General features: G+C 34.9%; 1 pseudogene; it reads right to left on the bottom strand.

The window, feature by feature from the left end:
• Positions 1–334: 334 nt before the first annotated feature.
• Positions 335–23995, bottom strand: part of LOC123253602 — a 128450-nt pseudogene continuing 104789 nt past the window's right edge.

Raw genomic sequence — 23995 nt, 5'->3', positions numbered from 1 at the left:
TACATATTCTTTGATACAGTGACACTGGCCTCTTCGCTATTCCAGGAAAAGGACACTGCACCACTAAACTCTGAGCATTTTCTCTGGTTATCTTCCATACTTGGAATACTGTTTCTTCTTTTATCTACCTACTATGCTCCACAGCTTCCATTAAGTCCCAAAAGAAACCATTTCTTTTAGTTGAAAACGTCTCCAGTTGTTCCCCCTCTTCCTTTCATTTCATCCATTGAGAAATTGTAATTTTATTGCTAGATGCAAATTTCAAGTCAGGTTATGCTGAATCTTCCCATAACACTGAAAAAAACCTGATCTCCACATTGTTACATCATTAATTCTATAAAGTATTTATAACATCATTAATATTCTTCTTTAAGAGAACCTTTGCTCTGAATACATTTGCTTGGGACATGACTAATTCTCTATTCTTAAATTCACACCTATTTCATCAAGCTTTTTCTGTTCATTTTCTTCTTGTGCAGTTGGAGTTTGTTCATTTTCCTGTATGTTTGAGACAGCTTCACCCTGAACTTTAAATTTTCAGCAGCAGCTAGCTGTGCCTGCTGTGATATATCCTCAATCTTGGCTTTCTCAAATATAAGTAGGTATCTGAAGCTGGGCTCTCTTAAGACATCTGGCTTTGTGATGAGAAAGAGGATATTCTTAGATTTCCTAGTTTTCTAGACAGTGACTCTAGTAACCCCTGTCAGTTGTCAAAGTCTCAGTTTGAACATAATTTTCCATGTTTTCTTTTCACTTCTACCCTGTTTTTCTTAACTTACTATTTCCTCTTCAGTCTCAGAATCTACTACCAGCTGGGTCTGTTGCATGATTTCTTGTATAGAATCATGTTATTTAAGCTCTAGTACTGATTTGTCACTGTCAAATTCTGTTCCCGATCTTTGCAATGGTAACTCTTACTCTGTGACTGAGAAAGTTTTTGTTGCTTTTATTGTAAGGGATATGGATATCCAAGATGGCTTCCCCCAATTAATTCCACTTAACTCCAGTCTTTGCTATGCTAACTGCTTTCTATTTATCCATTATATAGATTTCTTTGTGTATGTGTGTATACACATATATACATACCACTATTCTGCCTTGAAACTGAGACTCATTATTTTAAGACAGAAGAGAAGTTTTTTTATACTCTTTTGTATACACTAGTACAAATATTAATAATATGGAAATAGGTCTTTATCATGTAAAACCCAGTGGAATTGCTCATTTGGCTATATGAAGAGGATGGGAGGAGGGGAGTGAAAGAAGATGAATCTTGTAACCATGGAAAAATATTCAAAATTAATTAACTAAATAAATAAACTAAAAAAAGATTTTTCTAATGTGAGGCTTTTCTTCTGTCATTTGCTTACTTGGAAGTTATTTTTTCCTTGATTTTGTATATATTCTGAAGTTTAGCTTGACCCTAGAGGGGAGTGAATACTATCCTTCCCTTATACTGTACCTGTGATCACCTCAGTGGTTTAATTTCCTTTTGAATATTCTTCAGTAGTGGCCTCATTAGCCTGCTATGTAGAAGTTTTCAGGTGTTCGGTTCAGCTGGTTCAAGTTGGGTTGCGCCAGTCTTTTAGAGACTAAACCTTGTTGGACTGAGCTCCTCCTAGTACTATCCATGCTACATCATGCCCACCCTTTTGTCTAGCTGGACTATGCTTGAGTGTTTTCCTCCCACTGTTGCTTGTTCTATATTATATTGGTTTCCATTCTTACCTTGCTGAGGCTTGACCAAGCAGTTGTACTTTTTCTTCTGTCACTTGTAATATGTTGTGCTGAAGTTCCTCTGAAGCTTGGAGATGTTCTTGTTCTTTTGTGGCTGTTTCGAGAGTAGTTGGCAAACTTCAAGTGTTTCTTCCTTGGCCATCTTGGTTTGATCTTCCATTGCTAATGCAACTTTTAGAGGGGTCATTGACTCTGACACCATCACCTTTGCTGCTTTATTACATTGATACAACTTTGATTCTTTTAATTTTTCAGTGATACTCTTGCAGAATTCAGGTTGTTTCTGTTATCTCTACTCATTTCACACTACATGACAAATTCACTTCTTATTTTAGGTACATTATATTGAATAGTAGGAAAATATTTTTATGGAAAGAATTTTGCATTTGGAATCACAAGATTGAGTTTGAATACTGACTATGTCATTGTTACATATGAAAAATCTATACAAATTATTTTACTCTTCTATGTCTCAGGTTTGTTTGTTTTTTCATTTATAAGGGGCTTCGAATAAATGAGCCAAAAGGTATTTTCCAGCTCTAAATCACTGAGCCTATATTTTTCTTCCATTTCTTTATTTAACATTTTTAGTGCCAAATTCTTTCCCTCCCTGCCACTCTCCCCATCCTTGAAATGCAAGTAATTTGATTTAGATTTTATAAATGTCTGCTTTTCTTGAAAGAAGAGTCATGATTGGTAATACATCATAATTGACTTATTCAAACCACATGACATTCTTTTGTACTTTTGGTTACTTTCCATTGTCATTTCTCCTGCACAATGGTTTTTCAAAGGATTGTAGCAATATTGCTATATGAGCAGAAAATTTGAATTAAATGGATGATTTTTCATATCAAAGAGTACTTGGGAAATTTGGAATCTTTGAAACAATAGAGTCATTTCTGAAATGCAGTCAATCTTCAACTTTGGGGACAACTCATAGTGTATTTGTAGTACCTACCAATCCCAGTTTATGGCTAACTTTCCACTGTGTATATCATAATTTAGGGAATTCAATACATTTGTATGTATTGAATTCATTTTATTTTTTCAGTGGGGATAATTAGTTATATCTTGCATTATGGTCACTGTCACATTACTAACTTAAAATATTCATATTTTAAAATAATATTAAAATTATAATGCCTAGTACCTAAAAAAATTCATTTTTTATATAGAGTATAAAAAATAGATAAAATTTATATTATGACCCAATAAGATTTTCTATTTACATTCAGTCTTCTATGTCTCCCTGTAAATTAACTCTATATGGAGAGCATGACAAGGTGTGATTCACTCCAGGAGACATTTTGTGAATCATATAATATTAAGGGGAGTGAATGACAAGATAAGATTTTTGAGACCTAATGATTTTACTACAATAACAACAACACTAAGCATATATTTTGTGCTTTAATAGTTTTATTTTGAAATATTGTCATGATATCATTTTCAATTAAGCCACACTACTCCTGTCTAGTTTATTTCTTCTTCTATATTAGATTTTCAAAATTACTTGACTAAAAATTTATGACATTGGTTAATGTATTCAAAAAGGAATGTTGCAAAATATGTACGTGAGCATACATTATTTTGGCACATTATAAAACTGTTAACATAGTAAAATGACTGGCTGCCAAAATCCCACCTATTCAATCTATGCTGCACTGATATTCAAATACATTTTATTTGCTCATTGTGGGATCCATATTTCTGAGAGGGGCTCAAGGTGCATCACAGAATTCCACAGTGCCCCATAGAACTCTAAAGGAGGGGGCAGTTAAAGGCAGTTGGAGTCCTGGTATAAAAGCCAGGTCACCCTTCTTGCTGGGTCCTGACTCTTTGCTCTTGGCTTTGAGCACAGGGACAATCTGTGTAGCTCTGGGCTGGGACATTCAGTCACTGACAGCCAGGGCTGCTTTACCTTGATAGCTAACCACAAAGACAGGCCTTGAGCAAAATCACAGTTTACCTTCAGTTTAGCAGTTTAGGTTTTAGAAGGAAGATTATTTAGGGGCTTAGATTAGGTTTCATCCATTTAAATTATATCCACCCCCCCCACCCCTGGGGGAATGTTTTGTTAGCCTACAGTTAACAGTTTTAGCCAGATTACCTTCCCTCCTCTTTCCTTAAACTGATTCCCTACTCTTGTTCCCTTTAAATCATTAAATACATTTAGTTTGTGAAAGATAGAATTTGAATGCAGTTAGCTGGGGTTTATGCTTACTACTTTCCTTTCACCAGCCAAGTATTTCATTTAGGCAAGGGCTGTGACTGCCTTTGCCCTGGGTGCCTGTGGTCAGATTTGCTGAAGACTTTAATCCCAGATATTTCCATCCTGTGAGAGAGTATTTCAAACAAAGAACTTTATCATCAAAAGGGGTTTACTTTTTATCTACTTACCATCTTGGCCCAGGAGTTACCAAGCTAGAATATCCTCCATAACCAAACAGTTAACAGACTTCCAACTGCTTACAGGGTAGGAGGAGGAGGAGTACTCCACAGGCTCCTGCCCCTCCCATCCAGTCAAGTTTGCCTGCTTCCTTATAGACCAGGGATTGGGGAGACTCCATTGTCAGCTGACCCCTAATCTCACAGTTTCCCTAACCCTACACTCATCAACCAAATACCTTGACTAAATATATTACTGATAATTGAAATATAAATACATCCTTAGGTAATCAATATATTCTTTTTGCTTTCTTGCTTCAGATATGTCAGTATTTCATCTCTTTCTATGCATCATTTGTTTCTGTATTATATATTTAGAAACTAAAGAAACATAATCATCAGGCAATTTTATTCGTGTTTAATCATCATAAGGTAGATCCCAGCATATGGAGTAGATAAAAATGTAACTTATTGTTTCCAAGTATCCCAAAAGCAATTGTTATTAGCTTTCTCTTGGGATATGTCTTTTTTTTAAATAATTTTTATTTTTAGAAAAAATTTCCCTGCTTACATAAGTCATGTTTTTACTTTACCCTTCAGCCCCTTCACCCCCCCATCCCCTGACTCACCCCCTCACCCCCGCCATAGCTAATTTGCATTTCCACTGGTGTGGTCAGTCAAGACTTATTTACACATTATTGATAGTTACATGGGTATAGTCTTTTCAGGTCTACATCCCCAATCATGTTCTCATCAACCCAATGTCCAAGCAATTGTTTTTCTTCTGTGTTTCTACTCCTACAGTTCTTCCTCTGAATGTGGATAGTGTTCCTTTCCATAAATCCCTCTGAATTGTCTTGGGCCATTGCATTGCTGCAAGTACAGATGTCCATTACATTCGATTTTACCATAATATATCAGTCTCTGTGTACAATGTTCTTCTGGCTCTGCTCCTTTCACTCTGCATCAATTCCTGGAGGTCTTTCCAGTTCACATGGAATTCCTCCAGTTTATTATTCCTTTGAGCACAATAGTATTCCATCACCAACATATACCACAATTTCTTCAGCCATTCCCCAATTGAAGGGCATACCCTTGCTTTCCAGTTTTTTGCCACCACAAAGAGCACTGCTATAAATATTTTTGTCCAAGTCTGTTTATCTATGATCTCTTTGGGGTACAATCCCAGCAATAGTATGGCTGGACCAAAGGGCAGGCATTCTTTTATCACTCTTTGGGTATAGTTCCAAATTGCCCTCCAGAATGGTTGGATCAGTTCACAACTCCACCAGCAATGCATTAACATCCCAATTTTGCAACATCCCCTCCAACAATCATTACTTTCCCTGCTATCATTTTAGCCAATCTGCTAGGTGTGAGGTGTTACCTCAGAGATGTTTTGATTTGCATTTCTCTAATTATTAGAGATTTAGAACACTTTCTCATGTGCTTATTGATACTTATGATTTCTTTATCTGAAAATTGCCTATTCATGTCCCTTGCCCATTTATTAATTGGGGAATGGCTTGATTTTTTATACAATTGATTTAGCTCCTTGTATCTTTGAGTAATTAGACCTCTGTCAGAATTTTTTGTTATAAAGACTTTTTCCCAGTTTGTTGTTTCCCTTCTGATTTTGGTTGCATTGTTTTCCCTTGTACAAAAACTTTTTAATTTAATATAATCAAACTTATTTATTTTGCATTTTGTAATTTTCTCTAACTCTTGTTTGGTTTTAAAATCTTTCCTTTCCCAGAGATCTGACAAGTATACTATTCTGTGTTCACCTAATTTACTTATAGTTTCCTTCTTTATATTCAAGTCTTTCACGCATTCTGAATTTAGCTTGGTGTAGGGTGTGAGATGTTGATCTAGACCTAATCTCTCCCATATTGTTTTCCAAATTTCCCAGCAGTTTTTGTCACATAGTGGATTTTTATACCAAAAGTTGGACTCTTTGGGTTTATTATACACTGTCTTGCTGACATCACTTACCCCAAGTCTATTCCAATGATCCTCCCTTCTATCTCTTAGCCAGTACCATATTGTTTTGATGACAGCTGCTTTATAGTACAGCTTAATATCTGGTACTGCTAAGCCACCTTCCTTCAGGTTTTTTTTCATTATTTCCCTTGATATTCTTAATCTTCTGTTCTTCCAAATAAACTTTGTTATAGTTTTTTCTAATGTAGTAAAAAATGTTTTTGGTAGTTTGATAGGTATGGCACTAAATAGGTAAATTAATTTGGGTAGAATGGTCAACTTTATTATGTTAGCTTGTCCTACCCATGAACACTCAATGTTTTTCCAATTGTTTAGATCTAGTTTTATTTTTTTTTTGGAAAGTGTTTTGTAGTTGTTTTTGTATAATAGCTGTGTTCGTTTTGGTAGGTAGATTCCTAAGTATTTTATATTGTCTAGGGAGATTTTAAATGGTGTTTCTCTTTCTACCTCTTGCTGCTATAATGTGTTGGAAATATATAGAAATCCTGATGATTTATGTGCATTTATTTTGTATCCTGCAACTTTGCTAAAGTTGTTGATTATTTCCACAAGTTTCCTAGCTGATTGTCTAGGATTTTTTAAGTATACCATCATATCATCTGCCAAGAGTGATAGCTTAGTTTCCTCCTTGCCTATTTTAATACCTTCACTTTATTTTTCTTCTCTAATTGCTACTGTTAGTGTCTCTAGTACAATGTTAAATAAAAGAGATGATAATGGGCATCCTTGTTTCATACCTGATCTTATTGGAAAGGCTTCTAATTTACCCCCATTGCATATGATGCTTGTTGATGGTTTAAGATATATACTGTTTATTATTTTTAGGAAAGAACCTTCTATTCCTATACTTTCTAGTGTTTTCAGTAGGAATGGGTATTGTATTTTGTCAAAGGCTTTTTCTGCATCTATTGAGATTATCATGTGGTTTTTGTTGGTTTGCTTGTTGATATGGTCAATTATGTGGATGGTTTTCCTAATGTTGAACCAGCCTTGCATTCCTGGTATAAATCCCACCTGATCATGATGAATAACCCTCTTTATCACTCGCTGGAGTCTTTTTGCTAGTATTCTATTTAAGATTTTTGCATCTATGCTCATTAAGGAGATTGGTCTGTAATTTTCTTTCTCTGTTTTTGATCTCCCTGGCTTTGGAATCAGTACCATATTTGTGTCATAAAAGGAGTTTGGTAAGATTCCTTCTTTGCTTATTATATCAAATAATTTGTATAGTATTGGGATTAATTGTTCTTTGAATGTTTGATGGAATTCACTTGTGAATCCATCGGGCCCTGGCGATTTTTTCTTAGAGAGTTCTTTAATGGCCTGTTCAATTTCTTTTTCTGATATTGGATTATTTAAGTATTCTATGTCTTCTGCTGTTAATCTAGGCAATTTATATTTTTGCAAATATTCATCCATATCACCTAGATTGTTAAATTTATTGCTATATAATTGGGCAAAATAGTTTTTAATGATTGCCTTAACTTCCTCTTCATTCGAGGTGAGGTCTCCTTTTTCATCTTTGATACTATTAATTTGGTTTTCTTCCTTCCTTTTTTTAATTAGATTAACCAATACTTTGTCTATTTTATCTGTTTTTTTCAAAATACCAGCTTCTGGTCTTATTTATTAATTCAATAGTTCTTTTACTTTCAATTTTATTAATTTCTCCTTTGATTTTTAGTATTTCTAATTTAGTTTTCATCTGAGGATTTTTAATTTGTTCATTTTCTATATTTTTAAGTTGCATGCCCAATTCATTAACCTCTGCCCTCCCTAATTTGTTAATATATGCACTCAGTGATATAAATTTTCCTCTTAGAACTGCTTTGGCTACATCCCATAAGTTTGGTAGGATATCTCATCATTGTCATTGTCTTCAATGTAATTATTAATTGTTTCTGTGATTTGTTCTTTCACTAAATTATTTTGGAGAATCCTATTATTTAATTTCCAATTAGTTTTTGGTTTGCCTCTCCATGTATTCTTACTAATAACTATTTTTATTGCATTATGATCTGAGAAGATTACATTTATTATTTCTGCTTTTTTGCAATTTTTGTCATGCTATTACATGATCTATTTTGTGAATGTTCCATGTGCTGCTGAAAAGAGTGTGTATTCCTTTTTGTCTCTATTTATATTTCTCCAGATATCTATTAACTCAAATTTTTCTAGGGTTTCGTTCACCTCTCTTATCCCTTTCTTATTTATTTTTTGGTTTGATTTATCTAGATCTGATAGGAGAAGGTTCAGGTCCCCCACTAGTATGGTTTTGCTATCCTTTTCATCCTTGAGCTCCACTAGCTTCTCCTTTAGAAATTTGGTAGCTATTCCATTTGGTGCATACATATTGAGTACTGATATTTCTTCATTGTTTATACTGCCTTTTATTAGGATGTAGTAACCTTTCCGATCTCTTTAAACCTTATCTATTTTTACTTTGGCTCTGTCAGAGATCATGATAGCCTCCCCTGACTTCTTTTTCTCATTTGAAGCCCAAGAGATTTTGCTCCATTCTCTCATTTTCATTCTATGTCTGTCTCTCTCTGTCTAATATGTGTTTCTTGTAAACAACATATGGTTGGGTTTTGGTTTATAATCCACTCTGCTATTTGCTTCTGTTTTATGGGTAAGTTCATCCCATTCACATTCAGAGTTATAATTATCAACTCTGCATTCCCAGACATTGTGATTCTCTCTCCTAGTCCTGTTCTTTCTTCTTTCACTGTTTCCTTCTATACCAGTGTTTTGTTTTTAATCAGTTTCTATAATCCCCTCCCTTGTTGTACTTCCCTTTCTCCCCCCTCCCTTCTTATTCTCCTCTTATTGTTCTTTAAAGCCAGGAGGTGCTCCCCCACAAGCCCTCTCCCTCCCTAGTATTGCTTCCCTTCCCACCAGTCCCTTTGTTTCTACTTCTCTATAGGGCATGAATCAATTTTCTGCCCCTATGGATCTGATTGTTCTTCTCTTAGTTGATTTCAATGAACTTAAGTATTGAATATTCCCTCTTTCTAACCTCTTTACCCTTACAATGTATTGTTATTCTTCCCCTGTTGATTGCATGTGCTTCTTTATGGAATATAAATTTATTCCTTTTTGTTTGCTTTCCTTTTTTCTTATTGTTATCTTCTACCCCCCACCCCCAGTTTTGTATATATTTATACATACATACATACATACATATATATAGTTATATATCTCTTGACATTTCATCCTATACAGTTAGTCCCTGTTCCCTCTATGTAAACTTCTTCTAGTTACCCTGTTGGTAATAATAATTTTTAATATTTGCCAATACCTTCTTTTCTTCTTGGGATATAAATTGATTGAACTTGTTGTGTCCCTTAAAGAAAATAAATTTTTTTCTCCTCCCCCCATTCTCTTAATTACCTTATGTTAATTCCCTTGAATTCTGGGTTTGGGCAGCAAACTCTGTTTAAGTCTGGTTTTTTTCTTGATGAATGTTTGAAAGTCCTCAATTTTATTGAATGACCATACTTTCCCCTGCAATAATATAGTTAGTCTTGCTGGATAGTTGAATCTTGGTTTTAGCCCCACTTCTCTTGCTTTCCAGAATATTGTGTTCCATGCCTTCTGGTCCTTCAATGTAGATGCAACCAGATCCTGTGTTATCCTAACTGTGGTTCCCTGATATCTGAATGACTTCTTTTTAGCAGCTTGTAATATTTTTTCCTTGGTCTGATAGTTTTTGAATTTGGCTATTATATTCCTGGAAGTTGTCAGTTGTGGATTAAATGTAGGAGGTGATCTGTGGATCCTGTCAATTTCCACTTTTCCTTCTTGTTCAAAAATTTCTGGGCAATTTTCTCTGATAATTTCTTGTAAAATGGTATCTAAACTTTTTCTTTTATCATGATGTTCTGGTAAACCAATAATTCTTAAATTATCTCTTCTAGCTCTGTTCTCCAGATCTTTGGTTGAATTAATGAGGTGTTTCATATTCTCCTCAAACTGTTCATGTTTTTTCTTTTGTTTAATATATTATTGCTGTCTTGTGAAGTCATTTTCTTCTAGTTGTTGAGTTCTGTTTTTTAAAGACTGAATTTCATCCCTGGCTTTTTGGTGATCCTTCTCTTTCTCGTCCAATTTTCTTTGTAGATCATCTTTTGCCTTCTTTGCTTCATTTTCAAGCTGGCCAATTCTGGCTTTTAATACTTTATTTTCTTGTTTTAGCTCATGTATTTCCTTTTTCAAATTGTCTTCAGCCTCTCTTGATTGTTTTTTGAGTCCCTGAAGTTCTTGAATTAATTGAGTTTTAAATTCTTGAGTTAATTGAATTTTGAGATCTTCCAAAGCCTGTGTCCAATTCACTGGAACTACTTCCTCTTCTTCTATTTCTGTTTCATTTGCTCTCTTTTCACTTCCTTGAAAGAAGGTGTCAATTCATTTCTTTTCTCTTTTTCTTTTGCTTGCTCATGTTTTTTCCCCCTTCCTTGTTCTGCTAATTTGAGCAGATGTATATAATGATCTTTGATGAAAGATCTTCCCCCCAGGGGTAAGTTACTTTCTCTACCCTTGGAAGACTTCTTGTCTGTCCAATTGTTGAGATTAAATCTGTATGGATTGGACTAGTCTGCCCTGAGGCTAAAACCTCAAAACCTTGAGGGGAGGGAAAAACAAACAAACAAAAGAAAACCCAAAAAAGGTGGGGAGACAAGAAGGAGCGTTTTTTTTTTTTGCTGAACTGAGCTCTCCTACAGTGGGGTCCCCCTGCACTATCCACTGTGTTTGATCTGGTTTTCTTTCTTCTTGAAACCCTGCATTCCCTATCTGGGTATGAGGAAGCCAAGCTATCTGTGCTCTGGGGTTTGGCTCTCTCTAAGCCACCATCTTCTGGGTGTTTTTGCTGTGTTTCTCTGGTTTTTTCCTCCAGTCACATCTCCAGTGTCTGTGTTTGACTCCCTGAGTCCTATGCCAGCAAGGTCCTCTCTCCCAAATGGTGCACTCACTGGCCCTGAGATTTCCCGGGCAGCTGGAGACTCCTCACAGCTTGTAGAGGAGGCATCTTGGGATCCTGGGATTCCCCTTCTACGCCCTCAGTCCTGAACAGTTCAAGTATTGAAGCCTTTTTCTTGGTGTACCTCTTTAGTTGTGCTGCCATAGGGTTCCCCCTGCTCTGCCCGATCTTAGATTCTGTCCTCTTCTCGAAGCACATTGTTTTCTATCTCGGTGCGTAAGGGTGCGGAGGTTTTAAGATTCACTCCATCTATGCCACCATCTTAACAGAACTGGGATATGTCTTTATATTCCTTAATGTGCATTGTACACCATTATGTTTTCTCTGTTTCTTCTTTAGATTATAAAATACTATGAGTAGACACTTTGAAAAGAAAATAATCTTTCTCATTGAAAGTTTTCTTCACTATTATTGTAGACATGATAAAGCCTATCACTTTTTTTAATCCTTATTCTTTTTTTAAATTTTAAACATTTATTAATATTTGTATTTAACATGCTTACATGATTCATGCTCCTACTTTCCCCTTCACCCCCCGCATTTCCCCCACCCATGGCCGACCCAAATTTCCACTGGTTTTATCATGAGTCCTTGATCAAGACCTATTTCCAAATTGTTGGTAGTTGCATTGGTGTGGTAGTTTCGAGTCAACATCCTCAAACATGTCCACCCTAGCCCATGCGTTCAAGCAGCTGTTTTTCTTATATGTTTCCTCTCCTGCAGTCCTTCCTCTGGAGGTGGGTAGCATTCTTTACCATAAATCCCTCAGAATAGTCCTGGGTTTTTGTATTGCTGCTGGTACAGAGGTCCATTACATTCAATTTTACCATAGTATATCAGTCTCTGTGTACAATGTTCTTTTGGCTCTGCTCCTTTCTCTCTGCATCAGTTCCTGGAGGTCTTTCCAGTTCACCTGGAACTTCCCCAGTTTTTTATTCCTTTTACCACAATAGTATTTCATCACCAGCATATACCACAATTTGTTCAGCCATTCCCCAATTGAAGGGCAAACCCTCCTTTTCCAGTTTTTTGCCACCACAAAAAGCACAGCTATAAATATTTTCTTACAAGTCCATTTATCTATGATCTCTTTGCGGTACAAACCCAAAAATGGTATGGTTGGATAAAAGGGCAGGCAGTCTTTTATAGCACTTTGAGCATAGTTCCAAATTGCCAGCCAGAATGGCTGGATCAGTTCACAGCTCCACCAGCAATGCATTAATGTCCCAATTTTGCCACATCCCCTCCAGCATTCATTACTCTCCTCTTCTTTCATTTTAGCCAATCTGCTAGGTGTGAGGTGATACCTCAGCGTAGTTTTGATTTGCATTTCTCTAATTATTAGAGATTTAGAGCACTTTCTCATGTGCTTATTGATACTTTTGATTTCTTTACCTGAAAATTGCCTGTTCATGTCACTTGCCCATTTATCAATTGGGGAATGGCTTGATTTTTTATAAAATTGATTTAACTCCTTGTATATTTCAGTAATTAGACCCCTTTCAGAGTTTTTCGTTATAAAGATTTTTTCCCAAATTTGTTGTTTCCCTTCTGATTTTGACTACATTGTTTTTGTTTGTACAAAAACTATTTAGTTTAATATAATCAAAAACATTTAATTTATATTTTGTAATTTTCTCTAACTCTTGCTTGGTTTTATATTCTTTTCTTTTCCAGAGATCTGACAAATATACTATTCTGTGTTCACTTAACTTATTTGTAGTTTCCCTCTTTATATTCAAGTCATTCACCCATTATGAATTTATCTTGGTGTAGTGTGTGAGATGTTGATCTAAACCTAATCTCTCCCAAATTGTTTTCCAAATTTCCCAGCAATTTTTGTCAAATAGTGGATTCATGTCCCAAAAATTGGGCTCTTTGGGTTTATCATACACTGCCTTGCTGATGTCATTAATCCTAAGTCTATTCCACTGATCCTCCCCTTTGTTTCTTAGCCAGTACCATATTGTTTTGATGACTGCTGCTTTATAGTATAGCTTAATATCTGGTACTGCTAGGTCCCCTTCCTTCGCATTTTTTTCATTATTTCCCTTGATATTCTTGATCTTTTGTTATTCCAAATGAAATTTGTTATAGTTTTTTCTAATTCAGTAATGAAGTTTTCTGGTAGTTTGATGGGTATGGCGCTAAATAGATAAATTAATTTGGGTAGAATGGTCATTTTTATTATGTTAGCTTGTCCTACCCATGAGCAACCAATGGCTTTCCAGTTGTTTAGATCCAGTTTTATTTGTTTGGAAAGTGTTTTGTAGTTGTTTTCGTATTATAGCTGTGTTCATTTTGGTAGATAGATTCCTAAGTATTTTATATTGTCTAGGGTGATTTTAAATGGTGTTTCTCTTTTTACCTCTTGCTGCTCTAATGTGTTGGATATGTATAGAAATCCTGATGATTTGTGTGCATTTATTTTGTATCCTGCAACTTTGCTAAAGTTGTTGATTATTTCTATAGCTTCTTAGTTGATTTTCTAGGATTTTTTAAGTATACCATCATATCATCTGCAATGAGTGATAGCTTAGTCTCCTCCTTGCCTTTTGATACCTTCAATTTCTTTTTCTTCTCTAATTGCTACTGCTAGTGTTTCTAGCACTATGTTGAATAATAGAGGTGATAATGGGGATCCTTGTTTCACTTCTGATCTTGTGAAAGCTTCTAATTTATCTCCATTGCATATAATGCTTGTTGATGGTTTTAGGTATATACTGTTTATTAATTTTAGGAAAGGTCCTTCTATTCCTGTACTTTCCAGTGTTTTCAATAGGAATGGATGCTGTATTTTGTCAAAGGCTTTTTGAGCATCTATTGAGATAATCATGTGATTTTTGTTTGATAGACTATTGATATGGTCAATTATGTGAATGGTTTTCCTAATGTTGAACCATCCTTGCATTCCTGGTATAAATCCCACCTGATCATGGTGGATGATCTTCTTAATTACATGCTGGAGTCTCTTTGCTAGTATTCTATTTAAGATTTTTGCATCTATGTTCATTAGGGAGATTGGTCTGTAGTTTTCTTTCTCTGTTTTTGATCTCCCTGGCTTTGGGATCAGAACCATATTTGTGTCATAAAAGGAATTTTGTAGGACTCCTTCTTTGCTTATCATATCAAATAATTTGTATAGTATTGGGATTAGTTGTTTTTTTAATGTCTGATAGAATTCACTTGTGAATCCATCAGGCCCTGGTGATTTTTTCTTGGGGAGTTCTTTGATGGCTTGTTCAATTTCTTTTTCTGATATAGGATTATTTACGTATTTTATTTCTTCTGCTGTTAATCTAGACAGTTTATATTTTTGTAAATATTCATCCATATCTCCTAAATTATTATATTTATTGCCATATAATTGGGCAAAATAGTTTTTAATGATTGCCTTAATTTCCCCTTCATTAGAGGTGAGGTCTCCCTTTTCATCGTTGATACTGTCAATTTGGTTTTCTTCTTTCCTATTTTTATTAGATTGACCAGTACTTTGTCTATTTTATCTGTTTTTTCAAAGTACCAGCTCCTAGTCTTACTTATTAATTCAATAGTTCTTTTACTTTTGATTTTATTGATTTCTCCCTAGATTTTTAGTATTTCTAATTTAATTTTCATCTGGGGATTTTTAATTTGCTCTCTTTCTAATTTTTTGAGTTGAATGCCCAATTCATTAAACTCTGCCCTTCTTAATTTGTTAATATATGCACTCAAGGATATAAATTTCCCCCTGAGTACTGCCTTGGCTACATCCCACAGAGTTTGGTAGGATGTCTCATCATTGTCATTCTCTTCAATGAAATTGTTGTTTGCTTCTATGATTTCTTCTTTGACAAATTGGTTTTGGAGATTCATATTATTTAATTTCCAATTAGTTTTTGATTTGCCTGTCCAGGTGCCCTTACTAATTATTATTTTTATTGCATTATGATCTGAGAAGGTTACATTTATTATTTCTGCTCTTTTACATTTGTTTGCAATGATTCTATGCCCTATTCCATGGTCAATCTTTGTCAATGTACCATGTGCATCTGAAAAGAAGGTGTATTCCTTTTTGTCCCTATTCATTTTCTCCACATGTCAATTAAATCAAATTTTTCTAGGACTTCATTCACCTCTCTTACCTCTTTCTCATTTATTTTTTGGTTTGATTTATCTAGATCTGAAAGAGGAATATTTAGGTCTCCCACTAGTATGGTTTTATTATTTATTTCCTTCTTGAGCTCTTCCAGTTTCTCCTTTATGAATTTGGATGCTATACCACTTGGTGCATACATATTGAGCAGTGTTATTTCGTCATTGTTATACAGCCTTTAATCAGGATATAATGACTTTCCCTGTCTTTTTTAATCATGCCTATTTTTACTTTGGCTTTGTCAGAAATCACAATAGCCACTCCTTCCTTCCTTTTCTCATTTGTCTCCCAAAAGATTTTGTTCAAGCCCTGAACCTTAAACTTGTGTATGTCCACCTGCCTCTATGTGTTTCTTGTAGACAACATATGGTGGGATTTTGGTTTCTAATCCACTCTGCTATTTGCTTCTGTTTTATGTGAGAGTTCATCCCATTCACATTCAGAATTATTATAATTATGGTTGTAGGCCCAGCTCTCTTGCCTTTCTGAATATCATATTCCAAGCTTTGTGGTCTTTTAGCGTGGAGGCTGCCAGATCCTGTGTGATCCTGATTGGTGCTCCTTGATATTTGAATTGCCTCTTTCTGGCTTCTTGTAAGATTTTTTCTTTTACTTGTAAGCACTTGAATTTGGCTGTTGTGTTCCTGGGCGTTGTCTTATCTGGATCAAGTGTCACGGGTGATCCATGGATCCTTTCAATGTCTATATTGCCCTCTTCTTGTAGAACTTCAGGGCAATTTTGCTGAATAATTTATTTTAGTATGGAGTCCAAATTTCTATTAATTTACCCTTTTCAGGGGGACCAATGTTTTCTCAAATTGTCTCTTCTAGACCGGTTTTCTTGGTCTGTCACTTTCTCATTGAGATATTTCATGTTTCTTTCTATTTTTTCAGTCTTTTGGCTTTGTTCTTGTTGTCTTGAGAGATCATTAGCTTCTAAATGTTCAATTCTAGCCTTTACGGACTGGTTTTCGGCTATAGTCTTTTGGTTTTCAGCTATAATCTTTTGGTTTTCCTTTTCAATCTGGTCATTTCTGGTCTTCAGTTTACTTGCCTCACTTTCCAATTGCAAGATTCTGCCTTTTAAACTGTTATTTTCTTGCCTGATTTCCTTTTGAGCTACTTCCCATTTCTCTGACCAAATCTTTTCCAACTTTCTCATCATCTCAGTTTTGAACATTTCAAGAGCTTGTGACCAGTTTTGATTTTCTTGGGATGGTTCAGATGTGATTGCTTGATTTTTCTCCTCTTCTGATTGCTCGGTAGTCTGGATTTTCTCTGTGTAAAAGTTGTCGAGTTTTAGAGATTTCTTCTTCTTGTTGTTAATCTTTCTCTCTTTCTTCTCGATTTCATGGATCTGGGTAGCCATAGTTAGCCCAGCAGCTTCTCAGCTTTATCCTCGAGCTCAGGGTCTGTCTGCGGTCTTTTGGCTCCTGAGGTCTGAGGTCTGGTTTTTTCCAAGGTCACGCCCCCTGGTGGACCCTCTTGCTTGATCCTCTGCAGGAGGCTCCTTTACAAGTCTCAGGTCGCTGCTTCCACAGTCGTATACCCTTCTGCACTGGTTCCCCAGTCAGGGTTTCAGAGCCTTCGCTCCTGCCTGTGTCTGCCTCACCCTTGTCTCCACCCGAGCCTGCTCTCTGCATCCTCGCTCAGAGTCCGTGTGCGTTCCTCATCTTTTTGGGGTCCTAAATCTTGCTGCTCTCAGGAACAGGCCCTGGAGCTGCCAATGACTCGATGGGTGCCCCAAACTTGCTCTATTTTTTTTAACCTGGCTTTGGCGCATCACGTGGTGTTTGTGTGTGGGGGTGGAGGGGTGGTTGCTCAGCCTGTGATTTAGTGAGAGCTGTTTCACCCCTTTATAGCATGGAAATGCCCCGATTCCACGTACCTTCCACACTGCACCCTGTTGTGGGGTCCCTCCGTTTGAATGGTTTTGTTTTTATGCCCCCTTGAGAAGTCCTGGTTTTTTTTCGGTCAGGAGAGGTTAAGAGCTGCTTTTTACTCTGCCGCCATCTTAACCCAGAACCTCAAGCCTATCACTTTTAACATATAAAAGATTATATTTTGCATCATTATATTTATTTGTTTCTAAAATTTTAATATGTCATCATGTAAATACTTTATAGGTAGAAAATATTACTGGATACAGAGGATAAAAAAAACTTAACTGGTTCCATTTTGTTTTTTTTAATCCTTAGCTTCCATCTTAGAATTAATATTATGTATTTTTCTAAGGCAGAAGAGGAATAAGGGCTAGGTAATGTGGATTAAGTGACATGCCCAGGATCACCACTTAGGAAATATCTGAGGCTAGATATGAACCCAGGAATTCCCATCTATAGCCCTGGTTTACTATCCACTGGAATATGTAGCTTTCCTCAATCTGCTGGGCTTTTTCTTTTTTTTTTTCCACTGGGCTTTTTTACTAAGTGAAAGGTAAAAATATTGAGGGACAGTGAAGACTATTCCTACTTTCTCAAATTCATTTTTCCAACTATTTATTTACTATCTCAGATGTTTAATATTTTTATCTGGTAATATGTTATTACTATAGACATTGCTTTCATTTGACATTTTATATAAAATAGAAGAGACTGAATCAATGTTGGATAGTTCAGTATTTATGTAATTTTATATATATATATATATATATATATTCAAAAATATGTATATAACATATAAACACTCACGTACATATGTGTATATATATATATATATATATATACTGTATTAAGGAAATTAAGATATTAATTATTTATTAAAATAAGATATTTGAAAAAGAGATCTCTGAGGGTAAAGATAAGGCAGATTGTTGTACGTGAGAGCAGAGCTTAGAAGGAGGAACACAGGAAAATATTCTGACTGTTGATGAGGTCCACTCAGTAACTGATGGACTTTTTCTCTGACTGCTGGTGGAGGCAGACATCTGAGACCTTGCTCTGTGCTGGAGAGAGGGAAGAAAGAACTGTGAAAATCATATGAAGAGGTTTTTTACTTTCCTGACTAAAAAATCAGATGAAGAAGCTGGTAGATCTGTTTTGCTGGAGAACAGTTTGGAGAAAGAAAGGCTGAAAGGCTATTTGCCTGGACTTTGGGCCATACCAAGGTTACCTTATTTTCAGTTAGCAACTGCCATCTTGGCTGACTGAATATATATGTACTTGGAGATATATTTAGCAAATTAAGTAAATTGAATGAAGACTTTAGTTCAATTATAGTCAAATAGCATTCTGGGGTTTTTTAGTAAGTGCGAGTTAGATTTAGTATAGCTGGAAAAACTAATGGCTCTGTTGTGAGACAGACGTAGATGGTGGTTAGATATAGTACCCTGTTATCACCATATACTTATATCTTTTAATTATAAATAAATAAATTTTTTATGGATTTATAGTCTCCAAGTAAAGTGCATACTGGACTGGTGAAAGGAAGTCACTCCTGGCTTTCCTTCTAAGGGGAGAACTGAAAGATATTTTTGGGAACAACAACAAAGTATCTTACCACAGCCTCCCCTTCACAACAATACAGATAATCTCAATACTTCAGTATGCAGTACATACATATATATATATATATACATAATATATATATATATGTAGAATNGGAGATATATTTAGCAAATTAAGTAAATTGAATGAAGACTTTAGTTCAATTATAGTCAAATAGCATTCTGGGGTTTTTTAGTAAGTGCTAGTTAGATTTAGTATAGCTGGAAAAACTAAAGGCTCTGTTGTGAGACAGACGTAGATGGTGGTTAGATATAGTACCCTGTTATCACCATATACCTATATCTTTTAATTATAAATAAATAAATTTTTTATGGATTTATAGTCTCCAAGTAAAGTGCATACTGGACTGGTGAAAGGAAGTCACTCCTGGCTTTCCTTCTAAGGGGAGAACTGAAAGATATTTTTGGGAACAACAACAAATTATCTTACCACAGCCTCCCCTTCACAACAATACAGATAATCTCAATACTTCAGTATGCTGTACATACATATATATATATATATATGTAGAATGTTTTTATTTTGCATGTGTTTGCATATATACTATACAAATGAATTTATATAAAACTGGAGATGTATTGACTTTATACAGGAAATATTTTTTATTTTTCTTTTATCAATTTTTTTTGGTATTTTTGTGTTCCAAATTTGAAATTCTCTTCATGAGAGTACTATTTTGGAAGATTCTCAAACACCATTTCTATTATTACTTTATTGTTTTCTTCCTTAATCTTGCAATGAGAACTCTAATTCCTATCTTTTAAAATTATCAATATTTTTAAAAGTAAAAATAAATTTCCTCTTGAATTAATATTTCCTGAATAATGTCAACTTACAAAAATTATTATTTATTAATTAAGGGGGAAGCTAGGTGGCATAGTGGATAGAATACCAGGATTAGAGTCAGGAAAACTCATCTTGCTGAGTTCAAATCTATTCTCAGACACTTACTAGTTTTGTGACACTGGGAAAGCCACAACCCTCATTTTTTTACCTATGAAATGAACTGAAAAAGGAAATGACAAACCATTGCAGTACTTTTACCAAGAAAATTCCAAATAGGGTCACAAAGAGATAGATATAGCTGAAATGACTAAACATCAAATGATTCCCTATACTAGACAAAATTAGAAAAAGATTCATTTTCAAAATATTTTTTTCAAAGTCATGACATACAGTGGAAAAATGGATATGTTTGAAGATTTAAGGGCAAAATTCTGATCTCAGATATGCCATTTGATTTCTTTGAAATTGTAGGGAAATTGTTTAATTTTATTAAGCCTCATTTTACCAATTTATAAAAGTGGTCAAAGTTAGGCAAAAAGATGTGCTTTTTAAATACAACCTTCTCTAATGTAAAATTTCAGGTAAAGAAATGATACCCTAGATACAGAATTTTAAAAAAAAGTTGAATTCTCAAGATGAAGAGACAGAAACAGTATACAAGGTAAGAACCTCATAAGCATAAGCGTCATACAAGAAAAATACTCAAAACTTTCACTCATTATAACCTATACCATTGTCAGGAGAAACTAAAAATCTTTGAAAAAGAAAACAGGATTGTACATACTTCCAGAAGGTGGCAGAAAAAAAACTAGAAACTATAGAAAGACTCAAAAGGAAAATATGAGGTTTTGGTTTTCAATACTGATAATGGTAATAGGATAAGAATCAGAGATTTCATTTAAGAATTAAAGAAAATAAATAATAATGAAGTAAGAAATAATAATGAAGTAAGAAGACAAATGATGTTTGAGAACCTATCAAAATTAGATCTTACAAAGGAATTTCAAAGGCAAAAAAATATAAAAAATGATAGAAGAAAAATAAAAATTATTAAAATAACATGTGAATTCTAAACCACCAAGGTGATTCATTTGAATAGAGGATATGAATAAATAATTAATAGGTCAAACATTTATCACAAGAGAATTACAATGAGGAAACAATATAATAAAATTTATGGGATACTCAGGACTCAGGGGAAAATTTATATCCCAGAGTGCTCATGCCAACAAAATAGAAAAAAAGTAGATCAACTAATTGGGCATGCAACTAAAAAAATCTAGGAAATTAGAACTCCACATTTTAAGACTAAATTGGAAATATTAAAAAGTAAATTAAAAATTAATGGAAAATAAAAGATTTATTGAACTTACTAATAAGACTCAGAGCTGGTTCTATAAAAATAAAATAAAGTTTTCATTAATTTGATTAAAAAAATAAAAAAGAATCAAACTGTCAATATCAAAAATGAAAAAGGGTAATTTTGCCTCTAACAATGAAGAAATAAAAGCAATTATTAGGAACAATTTTGTCTAAGTATATGAAAATAAATCTGACAATCTAGGTGATATGGATGAATACTTACAAAAATATAAGCTGCCTAAAGCAACAAAAGTAGAAATAGATTATTTAAATAATTCCATCTCAGAAAAAGAAATTGAACAAGCCATCAATAAACTCCCCAGGAAAAAATCCCCAGTACTAGATAGATTTAAAAATGAATCCTATCAAACATTTAAAGGGAAATCAATCCCAATACTATGCAAACTGTTTGACAAAATTGACAAATAATGAGTCTTACCAAATTATTTTTATGACAGAAATATGGTACTGAAACCCAAGCCAGAAATATCAAAAATAGAGAAAGAAAATTATATATAATATAATGAATAACATAATAAAATAGCATAACAAATTATATCTTTATCCATTACATTCTATTCCAAACCTTTATGTTTGAGAAACCTTTATTTAAATGCAATGTTCAGTATCCTTAAAATAATGTCCATTTGTAGTAGGCCTTGTAGTAATCCAGTGTTTTTGCAAGTATTGTCCAATTGTACAATTTTCCATTTGTAATCTTCTTCTTGAATATTAATGTCCTTAAAAACAGTGTCCAATTGTATCTGTAGTCTTGTCCTTGATGTTGCAGTCAATCATTTTCGAAGGCAGGTACCTTTTTCACATGTGAACAATGTATATTGTATCCCTGGGATTCAAATCATGTAATGAAAAGTCTATAGATCCAGCTTGCACTATAGCTCCTAATTCTAGCAATTCCTTTTTCTAAATCTGCAAATCCCTAATATAGTCTGCAATTATCATGTCACCAGCTAACATTAAGGCATAAATAGGGCTAAATGTCTTTGTTTGCACGAGTGGATGTGCATATAACATTTCAAATGGTGATGTGTGCAAATCTCTTCTTGGTCTAGTTCTGAGGTAAAATAAAGTAAATAGCAAGAGATCAGGCCAATTCAAGTGTGTTTATGTACATAATTTACCAATCATTGTTTTTAATTCTTTATTCATTCTCTCCACTTGTCCTGAACTCTGTGGATGATAAGGCACATGAAATTTAGGTGTAATACCTAGGCATGAATATATTTATTGTGACACTGAATCTGTGGAGTGTGTTCTTCTATCTGAATCTATTCCTGATAGTAATCTAAATGTGGGTATGAGCTCTCTCAATAATATTTTAGCCACAAATTTTGTTGTCTTCTTATTTGATTGGAATGCTTCTGGCAACCTTGTTAATTGATCCACTATTACCAAACAGAATTTGTATTGTCCAGCTTTTGGCATCAATATGAAATCTATTTATAAATGTTCAAATGGAGTATAAATCACTGAACTTCTACCAAATGCCTTCCCTCTAAAAACATGTTGGTTGTAGACTTGACATGTAACACAAGATGCATAGACTTTGGATGATATATTTGTAATTCCAGAGGCTACCCACACTTTTTTACAGTCAACTATGCCTTGTATACCAAAATGCCCATTCTTATGTATCGGTTGACATATTTGATTGAAAAATGTTCATGGCAACATTTGTTTTCCTTGTGATGCTATTGTTATAATTAAAAATGATGAGGGCCGAGATCAAAAGGAAGAATAGTATTTTAATAAAAGCCATGCTTATAGAGATAAACTGACCACTCACCTGTAAAAAACCTATTCCAACCTCACCCTCAGCCATTTACCTTTCCTCTCTCCAAGCCCTCAGGTAGCTAAAAAGAGGAAGTTCCAAGTCACTTCCCCCGATTTTAAAAACCATCCCTCACCTTGAATATGTAATCCAAAACAGGAAACCCATTAGGGATCACGGGAAATGTAGTTCCAAGTATCCCAAGTGATTTTAAATGACACACTATCCACACTCCATTCAGTAATTTGGCTTTAAAATTCTGCTTCCATTTCATTTTTTCTCATTATAAGCAAGGGACAAATCTGCTTCATTTATAATTGTCAAATTTAAAATAAGTCCAAGTCCTTCTATCGCAGCAAGTATTGCAACTATATCTTCCCGGTTGTTTCCTACTGAAACAATGTCTTTTCCACTGGTGTGGGCAGAGCAATGTACAACTACCAGGGATTCAGGTAGTTGTAAAGCTGAAAGAACTTCAGTTATGATTTTTGCATTGAAAATTATTTTGCCAGATGATGTTAAGAATCCCCTTTGAAGCCAAAGGATATGCATAGAATGACATATACAAAAGACATATTTGGAATTCTAAGGCAGGATTTATGCAAGATATCTTGCATTTGCAAAATTACCCTAGGCAATCCTGGCAGTTAGGGGAATGGAACTTTGGCTCAGCTAGTGCCAGTCTCAAGACCTGACTGTTGGAGCTGGAACTATAAATACCCCCTGGAGAACCAAACTGGGGGTTCTGATTTTCCTTGACCTCACCCAGACATCCATCTACCCCTTAACTTCCCCTTGGGACCCCGGGAGGTGGAAGGTAGGTGGGTGGTAGAACATGGACAGGAATTAGTTTAGGTCAGCCTAGCCACAGGGACACCCCTAAACCAAATCATTAACCTCATCTGTCTAGCTGGTGAACCACTTAACATCAGAGCAGTGGAAATTATCCCTGACTGAGGGGCTGGTTCCCTCAGCCTGATCTTACCTTCCAGGGCCCTTAGCCAACATCAGCCAGTCACCTTTAGCAATAGCTTTTCCAGACCTTAACTCTCTTCCCTCAGTTTTCCCTCCTGAGTATAAATAAACCCTTAGCCTGATACTGAGAATGGCTATAGTTATTTATAACATCTTCCAGGTCTAAAGGGCTGTGGAGAGGGAAGATAGCAACCACCCAACTTCAAAGGGAATATTGGCCAAGCATTCATTTTATTCAGGAAGTGAGCCACCTTCACTTCCTGTTGGTTACTGCTTACTCTCCAGCAGGCAGAGGCTCCTCATTCTCCACCTTAAAGGAGCCTATA

Source organism: Gracilinanus agilis, chromosome 1 (genome assembly GCF_016433145.1).
Source record: "Gracilinanus agilis isolate LMUSP501 chromosome 1, AgileGrace, whole genome shotgun sequence".
In the NCBI taxonomy this organism is placed as follows: Eukaryota; Metazoa; Chordata; class Mammalia; order Didelphimorphia; family Didelphidae; genus Gracilinanus; species Gracilinanus agilis.
Note: the sequence above shows the minus strand (reverse complement) of the source record. Positions and strands in the feature narration are given on the sequence as shown.